At 33.3% G+C, this 7417-nt stretch overlaps 1 long non-coding RNA gene across 1 annotated transcript; it reads right to left on the reverse strand.

Moving 5' to 3' along the window:
• Positions 1 to 245: 245 nt before the first annotated feature.
• Positions 246 to 2502, reverse strand: LOC149798196 (uncharacterized). Its single transcript, XR_016421606.1, has 3 exons — positions 2448 to 2502; positions 651 to 859; positions 246 to 374 (listed from the first exon to the last, which is right to left on the reverse strand). It is a non-coding gene; the product is annotated as an uncharacterized LOC149798196 (long non-coding RNA).
• Positions 2503 to 7417: the final 4915 nt, after the last annotated feature.

The raw sequence follows: 7417 nt of genomic DNA on the forward strand, positions 1-7417 counted from the left end.
TTAGCTAAATTCAGTATAGAAATACGTTCATTCGCATGCAGGATATACTTCCGAGCATTCTACGCATAGTTATAAAAGCATTTGTTTAGTTTCAATTCTAATTCTTTTATACAATACGTAATGAAAAATCTTAACAATATATCTAGAAAAGTAGAGGTTTATCACACAAGGTTGTCAGCTAAAACTGATAGTGAGAGATTGTAGCTTGTAGAGTGGAATGAATATCATGACAAAAACAATTCATGTATCTTTGATCAGTCAAATAATTTATTGGGGTACTAGATAAGAATGCGACTGTAACATTACTCCAAGTGCGGCGTCTTATTTCCTCAGATTGTGATCCAGTTTTTATGAGTAGCTTTTCCTGTTAATAGCTGTAAAATAAAAATGAGAATAAAGTGAACATGAACAGGCTGGATTCTTAAGTTCCATTCAATATTAATAAATATCTACTAATATGATTAAATATTAATAATTATCTACTAATATGAACTCCGAAAGCGTTTATGTGACTACTTCGAAGTGTAAGAGTTCAGATGTACAGCGACTCAGACGACATTGTAGTGAAGAATCTAATGATGAACAAACACATTAGGTTAAATCTCTAATATATGATATAAAAGTCAAAGATGAAGAGTAGTAGTTCTTACTTAGCCCGGGGTTTGATGTGAGGGAATTTACCCCAACCTCCATGTCCACCCCAAAGCCCACCATATCCACCATATCCACCGCCAAATCCCCAGGGGAGTCCACCGCTGTATCCACCAAATCCACTGAAGCCGCTGTATCCACTTTGTGGGAGGGCTACGATGGCACAAACCATGCAAGCTAGGAGACCTAGTACAGCCTTCATTTTCGTCTGCCCAACAAAATTAAATTCACAGTAAATGACATGCCTTATTTTAATAGACACCGATTAACGTATAATAACGAATGCAGATGAATCCGTTATCAACAAAAGTTTATATTCCTTTAAAATCAAGTTTCATTTTGTGCAAAGCTCTGAACCTGATAAACTTCTTTTAGATATCCCACTTTGAATTTCATATGTATTTAACGTTATTCATGGGTTTCTTCTCACGGACGATCACGTATAATCCCTACTACTCTGTTGCCCGACGATTTACTGTTCTGTGGAAAAGTATCTTTAGAACTAGATGCCTGAATGAAGCCCGCAATAGGAGATGTTAATATAAAACAAATGCAATATATGGAAGTATAACATAGTATTGAAATGTAATCTATTATGATTTTCTATACTTATGTTAAATCACAATCATTACTCATATGTGCTATATACAGTTATCTTTTATTTCATATGCAATGTGTCAATTAAATACGCAAAACATGTACAAAGCTATAGTTAGGAGATAAATACACGTATTGTTCACAAATATAACAGTTCTAAAAACGGTAACAAGGTACAGGAGATGTAAAGAACGACCTACTTTGGCAGTTTTTGTGCTCGTTTATGGATTCGATGGTCCTCTTAGACCTATCTTATACAGACTGTCAAATTGAGTCCAACGGAAAAATTGATGATGACGAAACAAACACAAGCGAATGAATAGTTACAGTCTTCGTTCTCGAAATCAAAATTGTATACAGCTAAATAAGGATAATACACAGCTCTATCAAAGAAGACCGAATACGCTGCGTCAATAGTCATATATTAACCGTATCAAGTACTGTAAAGTGATATTTCACACAACGTTTCACTAGCGTAATAACAAACCCAAACTTGACATTTCGACTGAAAGGATGCTACTTATAGCTTTATGTTGACATAAACGAAGATAACCTAGCATCGAGATTATTACCGCCGTTTGCGCGAATTATATTGCTCTCATTTTGGCAAAAACCTTCAAGAAAAGCTCAAACAGAATGAATAGCAAGCATATAAAGAGTACACATTTAAGGTTTTATGACCGCATTCTACTTAAGTTATAACTAAATTCTCGAAGTGACATACTGTTAGCCCTTCACTCCTGTTAATACGCTAAAGTGTGTGTGTGTGTGTGTGTGTGCGTGTGTGTGGGTGTGTTTATAACTTTTAATATTAATAGTTGCTAAAGGTAAAAGCAAGATACGGATACAGCTGTCCGAAGGTATTGTCCGTCTTGAATAAACAATGCTATACCAGAGATTGCAGTATCTTAAATTGATACAAATTTAGAGGCGCTATTTTCATTCCCCGATTTTCATTTTAAAGACATTGGTATGACTATCTATTGTCTACTTCCTCTTTTAACAGGGAGCACAACTTTAAAATATGCAGGATGCCTGCGTGACTTTGTTAATAAAATACATGACAACGAATTTATTGATATAGTCTTTCATGTGACCACAGAGCAACACTGCACAGTTGTAACGAAAGTAAACTTTTCCCAGCACAATATATGTTTAAATCATGAACGCCAAGTAATGTGCCGAATACTTTTACTTACCTCAATGTGTGGTAACAAGGAGCTCTAATTTCGTCTCGGAGTTTGAAGTGGCAGTGATGGCTTGTTCAATAGCCGGTGCTTTTATACCTATCTACAGGTTTGTTTTCTTACACACTGACATTATGATTGATAGTGAAGAATTAAAGAATATGATCGATTGGTAATGTATTATAATAAAGTTTTAATTTTTTAACACAGCCCGTATCTTTAAAGACAACACATTTGAGAATTTAACTTTTGTCTGTCTTCTGATAAATTCCTATAGAAACTACATTAATATTAAAATGTTTTGAGTATATATGCATCTATCAAACATAACTTAAAGAGCTCAATAAATATTCACATATAAATCTTGTCACCTTATGTCCAGTTAAATGTAAAGTGTGTTGCAAAAATCAGTTTTCTTTCCTATTAGCGTTCACATTCAAGTTGGTTAAAACGATGAACAGTGTGCAAAGAAAACGTTCATTTGGAAGGTCTGAGTCATTTCGTTATAGCGCACTTCTTTATTCCAAAGGACCATGCATTATTTTCTAATATTTTACAATGCTACAATAAAGGCGATTTGGCCGTCTATAAAGGTAATGATGTATACTTTATTTTATCCAAATGAAGAAACACTCATTCTATCAATTGAAGATATAGAACGGGTATAAAGTGTGTCTTACATTTCTATACTTTTCGAAAATTGAAAGCGTGAGAACTAGATGGCACGATTGGTATAGTTTAGCAAAGTTGCTCAAATATATTTATTTTACTCCATGATATAGTTTCTGATTGTACAACAGATATATCCAGGCTTTGCTTAAAATTACACATCAAAATATCTGCTGTAGCATAACCTGTGATTGTCCATTAACTCGGGTGATACAAGCAGATCTGCTTCGAATTTTGTAAATGTTGATTGTTTCTTCAATGGGTACCGTCAACTCGTTTTTTCAAAGAATATCTCATAACAAATTCCTACGCGCAATTGCTGCCTATGAAAAAAGATTACTTCCAAAGATCCGACAATTTGAAGGGGCCACCTTCCTTTGGGTAGAGCAAAGTCATATTTGTTACCAGAAAATCGAGCCCTCGGTTAAAACGGGAAATATGCGATATGTTATGTTAGCTTTGTGTTTTCATCATTATATAATCTACTTATATGGCATTTATAAGTATGAAATGTTATCTGCTGATGACCCTAAAGTTCTTAATATCCGATAGAATTACATTGAAGATAACTAATGGATGTTAATATATTATCAATGGCTAATTATTCATTTGTGAAAATTGTTCATACAATATGCATTTATATGTATGATCCCCATCTGGTTATGACCCTAGCGTTATTAATGTCTTTATGAAGACAACCCTTACATTCTGCCATAAATTCAAGCATAAAAGATAGAGGATAAAAATAAAATGTGAGAAATGTAGATGTCCTTCTCGCTACTATTCTTTAAGGTTTCGAACTATTTTCAAAGTCTCTGTTTCAATGTGTCGCACAGGATACCGATGTTGTATAAGTGTTTTTTAATTGAATATATATCCTGCATGTCTGTTTGTTAAATATGATTCCTCAAAAGAGAATTGATGTTTAATAACAAAGGAATATTCAAACTGCATGGAGGAAGTACTTTTTTCAATTGTTGAGTGAAAATAATGCTACTCAAGCCGAGTCGACATAAGCCGGGATTTACATGTCATTTTGCCATGAATTTAAGTAGTGATAAAGAAAACCGTACATCGCAAGATGGCTCAATTTAAATTCGTATTTTGAGTTGCAAAATATTTTATGAGAAAATGAATCAAATTTGCATCGATCACATTATTTACCTCGCACGTATAAATGACATTACGCATTAATCATAATCCGATTCATTGTCCGCAAGATACTGGCATATAAATAATACATTTTCGAGAAGAAAGAAATCAGAAACGAATAGAAAAGGAACGACGATAAAAGAAACAGTATATTGTGCTCTTTATTTGTAGTGTAAGATACATCGTCCACAACCTCAAAGTTACAGTAACAAATTACAATCTATTTGGTATTTATTTCATTTCAATCTTAAGGTTCCAGCTTGGCGCACATCGTTCAATAATATTTTCGTAATAAAGGGTATAGATTTTATATAACAAATTGCACATGATAGCACCTGGCCAACAAGAAACTCTTTCTATGCAAACATCGAGACAGTTATTTTAAAATTGCTGCAAAGAAATTATGTTATAAACGCCAATCCAATTTACACGAGATTTAGTTCAGCAGTACTTTGGAGAGATAAACAAATACAAAATGTTTCATAAGACATGGTCAAATTATTTTATGTTCGATAATACTGTTGTTGATGCCAAAACCTAATATACATGATATCAATCTGATTAATTTTGCAAAGGATTTGGAAACTTTGTCATCATTTAGCAAATGACTGTCATTTAGATATATTAAGACAGATCTGTACATTTTTAAAGCGTCTCTGATTAATTGCAAACTAAAAATATGCATGTATCGATGTAATGTTATAAAATGCCCTATTGAATGCATAGGAGGTGTGATTGTGGAGAGAGACAGAGTGAGATATTAGTTCTTACTTTTCTCATTCTTGATGTGATGACGGAGACATAAGTGTGTATCATCTTCTATCAGCTAATCAATTGGGAAGAAACCATTGAATCAAGGACGTGGAAATTTCCAGAGAGAAACATTGCTTTCTCTGCTTTATTTCTGATATGATGTTTTGATAAATCGATTTAAAAGTTTGCAATCCAAGCTGTATTCTGTATATTTAAGCAGACATTTATATATAAATATATAGATAAATAGATACATAGATAGATATTATAAACACTAAGAACGTGGCCCTTATGTATATTTAGATGCAAAAATGCATGGACACATACATATCTAGATAGAACGAAATATACTGTTGGATCAATAAAAGTTCAATTCGTATCGGCGATCAAGTCAGCGATAAATATAAACATATGTTTCTTTCGAACAATCATTAATATACAATTTATTTCCGCCTAACATTGCAGTATTCAATGTCGTCAACATATATTCGCCGTTCATTGCGAGTAGGTGTTTGTCACCGACAGAAGATGATATAAAGCTAGAATTTGACGTATGTTATGATGTTGGTAATGTATCACGTGTATCGGACGCAAGGAATTGAATTGTATTTGTCTTCATTTATCGTCTTATTCTCAGCACATTGCCAAGTGTAGGCATCAAAATGTATGATACCAAAGCCATACACGCACATTGCCAACATAAACAAAATCTGCAATCAAACTATTTTACTGGGCAAAATTTAAGCTTGACCAATCCAAAATGAAAAAAATACACTTTACATTAGGATTAATGTTTGAAATATTCTATTTAAATTGGTGGTAGAAATAGTTTCAACGGTACCATTGATTGTGATCCAATGACAGAACAATCAAACATAAGCGAGTGAAATATAAATATTATCCCACGGAAAGACAATATTCTCATATTCGTGCATTTAAGAACTATCTGTATATATTATTTAGCTTTCCTATTAGTATATATTTATGCATCTTATTTATTTTATACACAATTATTTATGCCGCAAGATATAGACTCAGAGATTAGTGTGTCACGTCTTCATGTAGTCCATGGCGACGTAAGAACAAAACATTTTACATCTATTTTCAGAACATGTATTTTCAGTTAATTCTTTTATATTCTGAAAAATACTCTGTAGAGTTTTATAATATTAAGAAGGAATTGATTACCCTACATAATATATGACACGGATGGGGTTGATGAAAATGTGCTTAATCCATGAGATACTGTAGGAATCTTGACGACCTTTTCAAACTGTTTAGTTTTTAAGTTCATGTAAATGCTTGAGTATGCTTGGAGATTACCCATAATACTCTTTAATGTCAAAATTAATCTTATGTTGGAATATGTGTCTCAGATGCAAATAATGGTAATTGCTAATAGTTTTGTTTTATAACACATCTGTAGCACCTGTCATTTTATGCCTACGCAAAACTCATATCTTGAGAGTTGACATGCGGTTTACGAATAACGACACGTGTATGGGAATAATAAGTTAATACTGAATCCACCTGCAATATTTTTTAATGAATTACTCCAAACCAAAGTAAAGTTTGTGTTCTAGACGACATGTGGTTTAAATGTCAATTGAGTAAATTGAATCAAAGGAAAACAGAAAAGCAAACGATAGAAATATGGACCATATCTTTACTCTTCGGATCCTTTTGAAACGTGTTTCCAATGCCTGTTGGAGGGCGACGGTACTCACAGTCGCTTTTCCTACAATTTTAATTACATGTCATTGTGCATTTGCAACATAACTGATATGAATTTGTACATCAAAGAGTAAATGTTCAACAAAATGTCTATATATGTCTATGTGTTTGGAACAAAAGATTTCTTTCTAAGCGTGAATACAAATTTACAGATACTTAAATACCAGTCAGTCACCACCAAGATATAATTATGCCAAATAGGGAACGAACTTTCAAATTATTTGAGAAAAGAAATGAATTAGATATCAATAATTTTATTCTTCAACACTAGAAGGTGTTAAAGAACAAAAGAGAATTTTAAATATGCTAGTTTCTTAACTTCGTTGTTGTTGTTGTTGAGTTTAATTATAGTGGCGTGCGCACAATTGTGCATGTGCCACTTTTTTCTGACTGCACCGCAGCCTGCTAGTTGTTCCCCAGGCTTTTATGGATTCAAGGAACCGTGATAGTTTGGCCTCAATCTGTGGGTCCATAAAGGTCCCTACAGTTGAATGGTTGACTGTCATTAGTGGGAAGCAGAGCTCGGGAACGGTCCTGCTTGTTTTACATCGCTGGTTTCTTGTTGTATTTGCCTGGTGTTTCTTGCAATTTTGTTTTTTTTTTCTTCAAAATGTTCTAAAAGGAGGGGGATGTTTCTGCTATTTATAGAGGTTCTTAGTAGAAATCATGTATGA

Source organism: Sinohyriopsis cumingii, chromosome 6, assembly GCF_028554795.1.
Source record: "Sinohyriopsis cumingii isolate HCF-2022 chromosome 6, ASM2855479v2, whole genome shotgun sequence".
Classification (NCBI taxonomy): Eukaryota; Metazoa; Mollusca; class Bivalvia; order Unionida; family Unionidae; genus Sinohyriopsis; species Sinohyriopsis cumingii.